Source organism: Macaca mulatta, chromosome 1 (assembly GCF_049350105.2).
Source record: "Macaca mulatta isolate MMU2019108-1 chromosome 1, T2T-MMU8v2.0, whole genome shotgun sequence".
Classification (NCBI taxonomy): domain Eukaryota; kingdom Metazoa; phylum Chordata; class Mammalia; order Primates; family Cercopithecidae; genus Macaca; species Macaca mulatta.
This window is the reverse complement of record NC_133406.1, coordinates 219,228,265-219,240,449: the sequence shown is the minus strand read 5'-3', so window position 1 is coordinate 219,240,449 and position 12,185 is coordinate 219,228,265. Positions and strand designations below refer to the sequence as shown.

The following is a 12,185-nucleotide window of genomic DNA, read 5'->3' as shown; positions in this document are numbered from 1 at the left end:
AACACACAGAAAACATAAGAATGTTTAGATCCAATATGAAGCTTTTCTTCTACTGTACTTCTTTTTTACATTGTCCCAAATGCAAGGCTAATTTTTTCTTAATGATTAGATCGCTACCTCAGGAAGCCAAGGGAAATGAATGAGGTATAAAAAGTTTGCAAAATACAAAAAAGTCTCAGCAGGTACCTAACTCAACTCCAACATGGAAAAAATCTCCAGCCCTACAGAGACTGAGCATCACATCAAGCTCCTGATCGCTGTTTTCCAGGAGGATGCTGGAAAGGATGCCACAACCACAAACTCTCCAAAAGGGGAGCCCCTCAGTTTTGTGAATACAGAACTGGCTGCCCTCACGCAGAACCACAAGGACCCTGGTGTCCTTGACCACATGATGAAGAAACTACACCTCAACTGTGACAGGCAGTTAAGATTTCCAAAAATGGCTTAATCTTTTTTGTTTCCCTCACCTCGGACTGAAAAATTTCTTAATCTTATGGGCACCATGGCCTAGTTCACCATAAGCCATGACTGCTTTATCATGGCTACCTATTCCTAGAAGCAAATCTAAGGAACCCTTGGGTCTTGCCTTTAAGCCCCGCCCCTGTCAAGCCCCACCCCCTCTTTCCTTCAAGGCTCTCAGTCACCATCTCCTCCTCATGGCTCCCACACACCCTAAACCCAGCATACCCACTACCCATGCAGGACACTGCTGCTAGTAGTAATAAAACAGTATTGTTTTGGTTTTGGTTTGTGTTTTGAGGCAGGGTTTTGCTCTATTGGCCAGGCTGTAGTGCAGCAGTAAAATCGTAACTCAGTGCAGCCTGGTCTTCCTGGCCTCAAGTTATCCTCCCGTCTTTGCCTCCCAAACTGCTGGGATTACTAGCATAAGCCACCGCACGTGGCCCAATATCATTTTTTAAAACACACACACGGCCGGGCACGGTGGCTCAAGCCTGTAATCCCAGCACTTTGGGAGGCCGAGACGGGCGGATCACGAGGTCAGGAGATCGAGACCATCCTGGCTAACACGGTGAAACCCCGTCTCTACTAAAAATACAAAAAAAAAAAAATAAGCCGGGCGAGGTGGCGGGCGCCTGTAGTCCCAGCTGCTCGGGAGGCTGAGGCAGGAGAATTGCGCGAACCCGGGAGGCGGAGCTTGCAGTAAGCGGAGATCTGGCCACTGCACTCCAGCCTGGGCGACAGAGCCAGACTCCATCTCAAAAAAAAAAAAAAAAAAACACACACACAGTCTTGTCATGTATTTAATTTTAAGTAATTGTATTTGTTTTCCCCATGTATGTCTTCCTTTTGCTTAGAGTTGTTGCTTTTGCTAACATCAGATTCGCAGTCATTCAATCCTCTGCTACTTTGCTAAAGTCATAGAGATCAAGTAACCTCAAATTATTCCATGATCTTACTTCCCAACTGATGAGGAGTCAACTCCAGGTCTAAACATGAAAGATAAAGCAGGCCAGGCACGGTGGCTCACGCCTGTAATTCCAGCACTTTGGGAGGCCAAGGCAGGCGGATCATGAGGTCAGGAGATCAAGACCATCCTGGCTAACATGGTGAAACCCCGTCTCTACTAAAAACACACAAAAAAATTAGCCAGGTGTTGTGGTGGGCGCCTATAGTCCCAGCTACTCTGGAGGCTGAGCCAGGAGAATGGCGTGAACCCAGGAGGCAGAGCCTGCAGTGAGCTGAGATTGTGCCACTGCACTCCAGCCTGGGTGACAGAGGGAGACGGAGACGGAGACGGAGACGGAGACGGAGACGAAGAGGAGAGGAGAGGAGAGGAGAGGAAGAAAGAAAATAAAAGAAAAGAAAAGAAAAGAAAAGAAAAGAAAAGAAAAGAAAAGAAAAGAAAAGAAAAGAAGGAAAGGAAGGAAAGGAAGGAAAGGAAGGAAAGGAAGGAAGGAAAGAAGGAAGGAAGGAGAGAGAGAGAGAAAGAGAGAGAGAGAAAGAGAGAGAGAGAAAGAGAGAAAGAAAGAGAGAAAGAAAGAAAGAAAGAAAGAAAGAAAGAAAGAAAGAAAGAGAAAGAAAGAGCAATACAACTTACAGAAAATAACACAGGAGAATATTTAGGACCCTAAGGATGATAAATCTTTAAATCTTTATCTCATGGGAGCTACATGATGAGAACTTTGAACACAAAGAAGAGAACAACAGACATTGGGGTCTTACTTGGGGGTGGAAGGTGGGAGGAGGGAGGGGAGCAGAAAAGATTTTTTTTTTGAGACAGGGTCTCGCTGTCACCCAGGCTAGAGTGCAGTGCCAAGATCTCAGCTCACTGCAACCTCTACCTCCTAGGTTCAAGCAATTCTCCCACCTCAGCTTCCCAAGTAGCTGGGATTACAGGCATGCACCACCATATCTGGCTAATTTTTGTATATTTGTAGAGACAGGTTTTCGCCATGTTCCCCAGGCTGGTCTCAAACTCCTGGCCTCAAGCGATCCACCTACCTCAGCCTCCCAAAATGCTGGGATTAAAGGCATAAGCCACTGTGTCAGGCCTACAAAAAATTTTTGAATTAGCCAAGCATGGTGGTGAGTGTCTGTAGTCTCAGCTACTGGGGAAGCTGAAGTGGGAGGACCACCTAGACAGACCACAGAGGTCGAGGCTGCAGTGAGCTGTGATCACACCATGTACTCCAGCCTGGGTGATGAAGTGAAATCCTGTTATCAAAAAAAAAAAAACAAAAAACAAAAAAGACACTAAAATATATATGCAGAATGTTCACTGCAGCTTTATTCATAATGACCAAATACACAGAAAAGTCAAAATGACCATCACTAGTAGAAAGGAATATAATATATAGTATATACTCACACACTGAAACAACGTACAGCACTGCTGGTCTCATTGGCTCATGCTTATAATCCCTTCACTTTCGGAGGCCGAAGTGGGCAGATTGCTTGAGCCCAGGAGTTCCAGACCAGCCTGGGCAACATATTGAGACCTCACCCCCCACCAAAAAAAAAAAATTGTACAGCACTAAAAGTGAACACACTACTGCTTACACATAAATTAATCTTATAAAGTTGAGTGAAAGAAAACAGAAGCAGAAGGAATGACAATGTATTTATGTACATAAAGTTCAACATAGGCAAAATAATCTGCTGAATTCAAAGTAAGGGTAAGTGGTTCCCTTCAAGGAAGAGAGGTAGTAGTAACTGGTAGGAGAAAAACGGAAGATAAGGGTGTCTTGAAGTGTTAGTAATGTTTCGATCTTGGTGGTAGATACATGACAGATAAATTTGTTTTGTGATAATTAGTCAATCAAATGTTACTCTTTTTATTTTTTTTTCTGAGACAGAGCTCACTCTGTCGCCCAGGCTGGAGTGCAGTGGCATGATCTCGGCTCACTGCAACCTCTGCCTCCCAGGTTCAAGCAGTTCTCCTGCCTCAGCCTTCTGAGTAGCTGGGACTACAGGCGCGCACCACCATGCCCTGCTAATTTTTTGTATTTTTAGTAGAGATGGGGTTTCACCATATTGGCCAGACTTGTCTCAAACTCCTGACCTCAGGTGATTCGCATGCTTCGGCCTCCCTAAGCCTTGAGATTACAGGGATAAGCCACTGCACCCAGCCAATCAAGTGTTATTCTTATGATTTGTGTGCTTTTTGTTTGTAAAAAAATAAATTTTCAAGCTGGGTACAGTGCCTCACTCCTGTAATCCCAGCACTATGGGACACTGAGGCAGATCACTTGAGGCCCGGAGTTGAAGACCAGCCTGGCCAAGATGGTGAAACCCCATCTCTACTAAACAATACAAAAAAATTAGCCAGGCACGGTGGCACATCCAAGCTACTCAGGTGGCTGAGGCACAAGAATCACTTGAACCCAGGAGGGGGAGGGTACAGTGAGCTAAGATCATGGCACTGCACTCCAGCTCAGGAGACAAAGCAAGACTGTCTCAAAAAACAATTAAAATACAAATAATTGTTTAAATACATTTTCGAAATCGAGACCATCCTGGCCAATATAGTGAAACCCCATCTCTACTGAAAATACAAAAAATAGCTGGGCGTGGTGGCACGCGCCTGTAGTTCCAGCTACTTGGGAGGCTGAGGCAGGAGAATCACCTGAAACCGGGAGGTGGAGGCTGAAGGGAGCGAAGATCATGCCACTGCAATCCAGCCTGGGCGACAGAGCGAGACTCCGTCTCAAAAAAGAAATAAATTAGGCCGGGCGCGGTGGCTCAAGCCTGTAATCCCAGCACTTTGGGAGGCCGAGACGGGTGGATCACGAGGTCAGGAGATCGAGACCATCCTGGCTAACACGGTGAAACCCCGTCTCTACTAAAAATACAAGAAAATTAGCTGGGCGAGGTGGCGGGCGCCTGTAGTCCCAGCTACTCGGGAGGCTGAGGCAGGAGAATGGCGTGAACCCGGGGAGGCGGAGCTTGCAGTGAGCCGAGATCGCGCCACTGCACTCCAGCCTGGGGCACAGAGCAAGACTCCGTCTCAAAATAAATAAATAAATAAATAAATAAATAAATAAATTATTAGTAATTATTAATATATTAATTATAAATTTTATAATTCATAATTATAATTATGATTTTATAAGTATAAATTATAGTTAATATAATAATTATAAATTATTTATTTATTTTTCATGAGAACCATGAGAAAAATTCTAAAAGGAATTTAGGTCTCACCTTATCAAATAGTTTTTAAATATTATAAAATAACTAGAATTGTGGCATCAGTACAGTTATTCAATGAAATTAATCAATGGCAAAAAAAATGGGGTTGAGAGGCTGGGCGCGGTGGCTCACACCTATAATCCCAACATTTTGGGAGGCCAAAGCAGGCCGATCACCTGAGGTCGAGAGGTCAAGAACAGTCTGACCAACACAGAGAAACCCCGTCTCTACTAAAAATACAAAATCAGCCAGGCGTGGTGGCACATGCCTGTAATCCCAGCTACTCAGGAGGATGAGACAGGAGAATCGCTTGAACCCAGGAGGTGGAAGATGCGGTGAGCCGAGATTGCGCCATTGCGCTCCAGCCTGGGCAATAAAAGCAAAACTCTGCCTCAAAAAAAAAAAATAGGGCTGAGAAATAAACCCAAGTAAATAGGGAATTTGCCATGTAATAAAGGTGGCTTTTTAACTGGTGAGGGAAAAGACTGAATTGTTCAATAAACGGTTTAAAACAATTGAGTAGCCATTTGGTAAATAAAAAGTAAAATTAAAATATTGATGGATCCCTACCCCAATCCATAAATCAAATTAAATTATAAAAACATAAAGGTTGCATAAAAGTAAACCATCAGTACTAAAACAAAACATGAGTGAATATTTTTATAACCTCAGAATTGGGAAATCCAGAAACGATTAAAAAAAAGCATTCACAAATTTTACCACATAAAAAAATCAAAAACTAATGTACCAAAAGGAAAAAAAGCCCACAAAGTCCAAAAATACCGCAGAAAATATCTTCGACAGAAATAGTCAATAAACTAGGCCGGGCGTGGTGGCTCACGCCTATAATCCCAGCACTTTGGGAGGCCAAGGCAGGTGGATCAGCTGAAGTAAGGAATTCAAGACCAGCCTGGCCAACGTGGTGAAACCGTCTCTACTGAAAATACAAACATTAGCCAGGAGTGGTGGCGCGCACCTGTAATCCCAGCTACTTGGAAGGCTGAAGTAAAGAATAGCTCAAACCTGGGAGGCAGAGGTTGCAGTGAGCTGAAATCGCACCATAGCACTCCAGCCTGGGAAACAGAGCGAGACTCCGTCTCAAAAAAGGAGAAAAAAGGAAAAAGAAAGAAATATTCAGCCAGGCACGGTGGCTCACGCCTATAATCCAGCATTTTGGGAGGCTGAGGCGGGCAGATCACATGGACAGGAGTTCAAGACCAGCCTGGCCAACATAGTGAAACCCCGTCTCTACAAAAATACAAAAATTAGTCAGGCATAGTGGTGGGCACCTGTAGTCTCAACTACTTGGGAGGCTGAGGCAGGAGAATCGCTTGAACCCACGAGGCACAGGCTGCAGCGAGCTGAAATCACAACAGTGCACTCCAGCCTGGGTGACACCCTGAGACTCCGTCTCAAAAAAAAAAAAAAAAAAGAAATATTCAATAAGCTCTTGAAAATCAGTAAGAAAATGACCAACAATGCAGATCACACAATTCACAGGAGAAATACAAATGGCAAGTAAATATAAAAAGGAGATGGGACGCAGTGGTTCATGCCTGTAACCCCAGCACTTTGGGAAGCCAAAGCTGAGGATTGCTTGGGCCCAGGAGTTCAAGACTGTCCTGGGCAACACGAGATCCTATCTCTATAAAACTAAAAAATAAAATTAAAAAGATGCTCAATGTCACCAGCAAAAAATGGCAAATGAAAAGAAGATGCTATTTTTCGCCAATCAAATGGCAGTTGGGAATAGGAATGCTTTGAATAAGGTAATAGGCACACTCACTCTAGAGGACCAGGATAAATGGTATGAACTTTTGGCATCTATCAAAATTCTGAACAGTCCCTTTACCTCAGCAATTTCTCATTTAGCAACCTAAGTGAAAACACTCACTCAACACTCAAGATCAATGCAGAGGGCTGGCTAGGGCAGCATGGGTTGTAATATCAAAACCCAGAAACCCTAAAGTCCATCAACAGGAAATTGGTCAAATAAATTATAACGCAGGTTAGGCACAGTGATTGTAATATCAAAACCCAGAAACCCCAAAGTCCATCAACAGGAAACTGGTCAAATAAATTAAAACGCAGGTTAGGCACAGTGGCTCACACCTGTAATCCCAGCACTTTGGGAGGGCAAGGTGGAAGGACTGCTTGAAATCAGGAAGTCAAGACCAGTCAGGGCAGCAGAGCAACACCCCATCTCTATTTTTAAATAAACTATATAACTGGCTGGGTGTGGTGGCTCTACTAAAAATACAAAAATTAGGCGGGTGTGGTGGCGGGTGCCTGTGATCCCAGCTACTCGGGAGGCTGAGGCAGGAGGATCGCTTGAACCCGGGAGGTGGAGGTTGCAGTGAGCCAAGATTGCCCCGTTGTACTCCAGCCTGGGCAACAAGAGCAAAACTCCATCTAAAATAACAATAATAATAATAATAATAATAATGAGGCAGATATGCATTTGGGGCTCCTGCTAAATGAGATTTTGGCTTCTCTTGTCACACACAAAATTTGTAACTGTGAAATACATGTCAATCTGCTTCACTACAGTTACCATTTTACCATCTGTTAATGTATCCTATGTTATATACCATAAACACAGTATCCTATGCTATATACCATAAACACACATAAAAATATTTTTTAAAAAAAGAATAGGACCGGGTGCAGTGGCTCATGCCTGTAATCCCAGCACTTTGGGAGGCTGAGGCAGGCGGAGTGCGAGGTCAGGAGATCAAGACCATCCTGGCCAACGCGGTGAAACCACATCTCTACTAAAAATACAAATATTAGCCGGGTGTGGTGGTGCGCTCCTGTAGTCCCAGCTACTCAGGAGGTTGAGGCAGGAGAATCGCTTGAATCTGGGAAGCGGAGGTTGCAGTGAGACAAGACCGCGCCATTGCACTCCAGCCTGGCGACTGAGCAAGATTCTGTCTCAAAACAAACAAACAAACGAAAAAAGAATATCCGGGTGTGGCGACTCACGCCTGTAATCCCACCACTTTGGGAGGCTGAGGCGAGCGGATCACCTGAAGTCAGGAGTTAAGAGACCAGCCTGGCCAACAGGGTGAAACCCCATCTCTACTAAACTACAAAAATTAGCCAAGCATGGTGGCCCATGCCTGTAGTCCCAGCTACTCTGGAGGCTGAGGCTCCAAGAATCACTTGAATCCAGGAGGCTGAGGTTGCAGTGAGCCAAAATCACGCATTGCACTCCAGCCTGGGCAACAAAGCAAGACTCTCTCAAAAATAAATAAATAGGCCGGGCGCGGTGGCTCAAGCCTGTAATCCCAGCACTTTGGGAGGCCAAGATGGGCGGATCACGAGGTCAGGAAATCGAGACCATCCTGGCTAACACGGTGAAACCCCGTCTCTACTAAGAAATACAAAAAATAGCCGGGCGAGGTGGCAGCGCCTGTAGTCCCAGCTACTCGGGAGGCTGAGGCCGGAGAATGGCGTGAACCCGGGAGGCGGAGCTTGCAGTGAGCTGAGATCCGGCCACTGCACTCCAGCCTGGGCTACAGAGCGAGACTCCGTCTCAAAAAAAAAAAAAAATAAAATAAATAAATAAATAAATAAATAAATAAATAAGGCAGATTTACATGCATGAATAATAGAAACAAGTTGCAACAAAGTATGTATTGTGACTCCTCTTTTTTCTTTTTCCTTTTTTTTGAGACAGGGTCTTGTTCTGTCACCCAAGCTGGAGTGCAGCAGCATGATCTTGGCTCACTGCAACCTCCACCTCCCAGGCTCAAGCCACCCTCCCACCTCAGCCTCCAGCATAGCTGGGACTATGGGTCTTCATTAGGGTTATTTTGTTTGGTTGGTTGGTTTTTATTGAGACAGAGTCTCACTCTGTCACCCAGGTTGGAGTGCAGTGGCTCAATCTTGGCTCACTGCAACCTACACCTCCTGGGTTCAAGTGATTCTCGTGCCTCAGCCTCCTGAGTAGCTGGAATTACAGGTGTATACCGCCACCATGCCCAGCTAATTTAGTAGAAATGGGTTTTTGCCATGTTGACCAGACTGGTCTCAAACTCCTGACCTCAAGTAATCCTCCCACCTCGGCCTAACAAAGTGTTGGGATTACAGGCGTGAGCCACCGCACATGACCCTCATTAGGGTTTTGGACTAGAAATACAAAGCCACTGATGTAAGGTGGCATGACATTGGCTTTCTAGAGTGCTTCACACATTTCTGTAATTTTTTTTTTTTTTTTTTTGAGACGGAGTCTGGCTCTGTCGCCCAGGCTGGAGTGCAGTGGCGCGATCTCGGCTCACTGCAAGCTCCGCCTCCCGGGTTCACGCCATTCTCCTGCCTCAGCCTCCCGAGTAGCTGGGACTACAGGCGCCCACAACCGCGCCCGGCTAATTTTTTGTATTTTTAGTAGAGACGGGGTTTCACCGTGGTCTCGATCTCCTGACCTTGTGATCCGCCCGCCTCGGCCTCCCAAAGTGCTGGGATTACAGGCGTGAGCCACCACGCCCGGCTTCTGTAATGTTTTAATTTGGTAATAGTCATATGATGTTTCCCTAATGAGAACAAGACATTGTACTCCTATACATGGCTGGAAATATAAGTAAATTCTGTCTTTGAAAATTCGTATCAAGGCTGGGCATGGTGACATGCACTTGTAATCCCAGCTACTCAGGAAGCTGAGGAAGGAAGATAGCTTCAGCCCAGGAGTTTGAGATCAGCCTAAGCAACATAGTAAGACCCCCCTCTCAAAAACAAAACAAAACAAATTTCACATCAAAAAACTGTAACAAAAAGAAACTGTAACAAAACAAATAACGTATTAAACATATGACACCCTTTGCACTAGATGGAAAGGTGTGACTAACACATTATGTGGGTGAGGGCATGATATATATGTAAGATACTCACACATTGACAGGGAAACGTAGAGAAATCCTCATTCTGAGGGGCAATTTTGCAATATGGATCAAAATGAAAAACATACATCCCATACCAAACAATTTTACTTCCAGGAACTTACTTGACCACTGACCTCACTGTGAGCAAACAAGTCTGCCCTCAAAACATACAATATTTGCAGAATTCTGTGGACAGAGGATTTAGTACACACTGCTTTCATCCTGTGATTGTCCTAAGTACTTTCAGAAATGTAAACAGTCCTGACACATGTGGTCTTTGAATGTGGTCAAACACCTCATTCTTCAGCTTTGGTTATCTCATAACAAATCGTTGCATAAAGTATGAAAAATACATATTGGTGATACTATTTATTTATTTAATCTCTTCTTGCAAAGAGAAAAAATAAACAAAAGGAGAAAGGCTCATGCCTGGAATCCCAGCAATTTAGGAGGCTGAGGAGGGAGGACTGCTAGAGCCCAAGAATTTGAGACCAGCCTGGACAACGTGGTAACACTGTCTCCATAAAAAAGGAGAAAGTGAATAGTGTCTTGTCTCAAAAACGAATAAAGTGAGTAGAAAGAGAGCTTTTTGGATATCTAAATAAAAGCTGACAGGGCCAGGCACAGGGGCTCACGCCTGTAATCCCAGCACTTTGGGAAGCCAAGGCAGGGGGATCCCTGAGGTCAGGAGTTCGAGACCAGCCTGACCAACAGGGCAGACCCCCATCTCTACTAAAAATACAAAAATTAGCCGGGCAAGGTGGTGGGTGCCTGCAATCCCAGCTACTCAGGAAGCTAAGGCAGGAAAACTGCTTGAACCCAGGAGGCGGAGGTTGCAGTGAGCCAAGATTGCACCACTACACTCAGCCTGGACAACAGAGTGAGACTCCATTTGAAAAAAAAAAAAAAAAAAAAAACACCAAAAATTAGCCGAGTGTGGTGAAGCATGCTTCTAGTCACAGCTACTTGGGAGGCTGAGGTAGGAGGATGGCTGAAACCCCTGCAAGGCAGAGGTTGCACTGGGCTAAGACTGCACCACTGTACTCCAGTCTGGGCAACAGAGCCAGACTTTGTCTCATAAAATTAACTAATTCATTAATTAAAACTGCTCAAACTGGCCGGGCGCGGTGGCTCCAGCCTGTAATCCCAGCACTTTGGGAGGCCGAGGCGGGCGGATCACAAGGTCAGGAGATCGAGACCACAGTGAAACCCCGTCTCTACTAAAAATACAAAAAATTAGCCGGGCGCGGTGGCGGGCGCCTGTAGTCCCAGCTACTCAGGAGGCTGAGGCAGGAGAATGGCGGGAACCCGGGAGGCGGAGCTTGCAGTGAGCCGAGATCGCGCCACTGCACTCCAGCCTGGGCAACAGCGTGAGACTCCGTCTCAAAAAAAAAAAAAAAAAAAAAAAAAAACTGCTCAAACCTTGGGTGAGGTGTGGCTTCTTACAAGACCAAAAGTATCAAAGAAATAGTACAATGTTGGGGCCAGGTAGTTCACACCTGTAATCTCAGTACTCTGGGAAGCTGAAGCAGGACTGCTTGAGGCTAAAGGTTCAAGGTCAGCCTGGGTAACATAGCAAGACCCCAACTCTACAAAAAATACCAAAAAAATTAGCTGGGTGTGGTGGTACAACCTGCAGTTGTACCTACTGGGGATGTTGAGGCAAAAAGATCACTTGAGCCCAGGAGTTTAAGGGTACAGTCAGCTATGATCACACCACTGCTCTCAAGGCTGGGCAACAAGGACCCTGCTTCGTTAATAAGAATAAAAAGATGGAGAAGAAAAAGAAATTGGACTACATGAACATTAAAAGCTTTTGTACTGAAAATGATACCACCAATAAAATTCAAAGCCACAGAAATTAGAAAAAATATTTCCAAATCATGTATCTAATAAGGGACTTATATGCAGTATATATAAAGAACACAACTCAGCCGCATGCAGTGGCTCACGCCTGTAATTCTAGCACTTTGGGAGGCTGAGGTGGGCGTATCATAAGGTCAGGAGTTAGAGACCAGCCTGGCTAGCATGGTGAAACCCTGTCTCCACTAAATATACCAAAAAAAAATTAGCTAGGCGTGGTGGTGTGAGCCTGTAGTCCCAGCTATTCGGGAGGCTGACGCAGGAGAATCACTTGAACCTGGGAGGCGGTGGTTGCAGTGAGCTGAGATGGCACCACTGCACTCCAGCCTGGGTGACAGAGCAAGACTCCGTCTCAAAAAAAAACCAAAAAAACAAGACCAAAACAAGATCACAACTCAATAATAAAAAGGCAACTCAATTTAAAAGCATGCAAAGGATTTCAACAGACATTTCTCCAAAAAAGATGTATGCATGGCCAATAAGTACACAAAAAGATGTTTAATATGATTAGTCATCAATGAAACACAAATGAAAACATAAAAGACACCACTTCACACCCACTAGGATGGCTAAAAGAAAAAAGGCAGTAACAAGTACAGGGACATGCAGCAATTGGAATCCTCATACACTGCTTGTGGATATGGAAAATAGTAGCCACTCTGGAAAGCAACCTGATAATTCCTCAAAATATTAAACACAGGCATGGTAGTTCGTGCCTGTAGTCCCAGCTACCAGAGAAGCTGAGGCAGGAGGATCGACTGAGCCCAGGAGTTCAAGGACAGCCTACAC

At 44.9% G+C, this 12,185-nt stretch overlaps 1 protein-coding gene across 40 annotated transcripts in view; it reads right to left on the bottom strand.

Moving 5' to 3' along the window:
• Nucleotides 1–12,185, bottom strand: part of USP48 (ubiquitin specific peptidase 48) — a 106,190-nt gene that overhangs the window by 89,044 nt on the left and 4,961 nt on the right. The window lies entirely within an intron of this gene.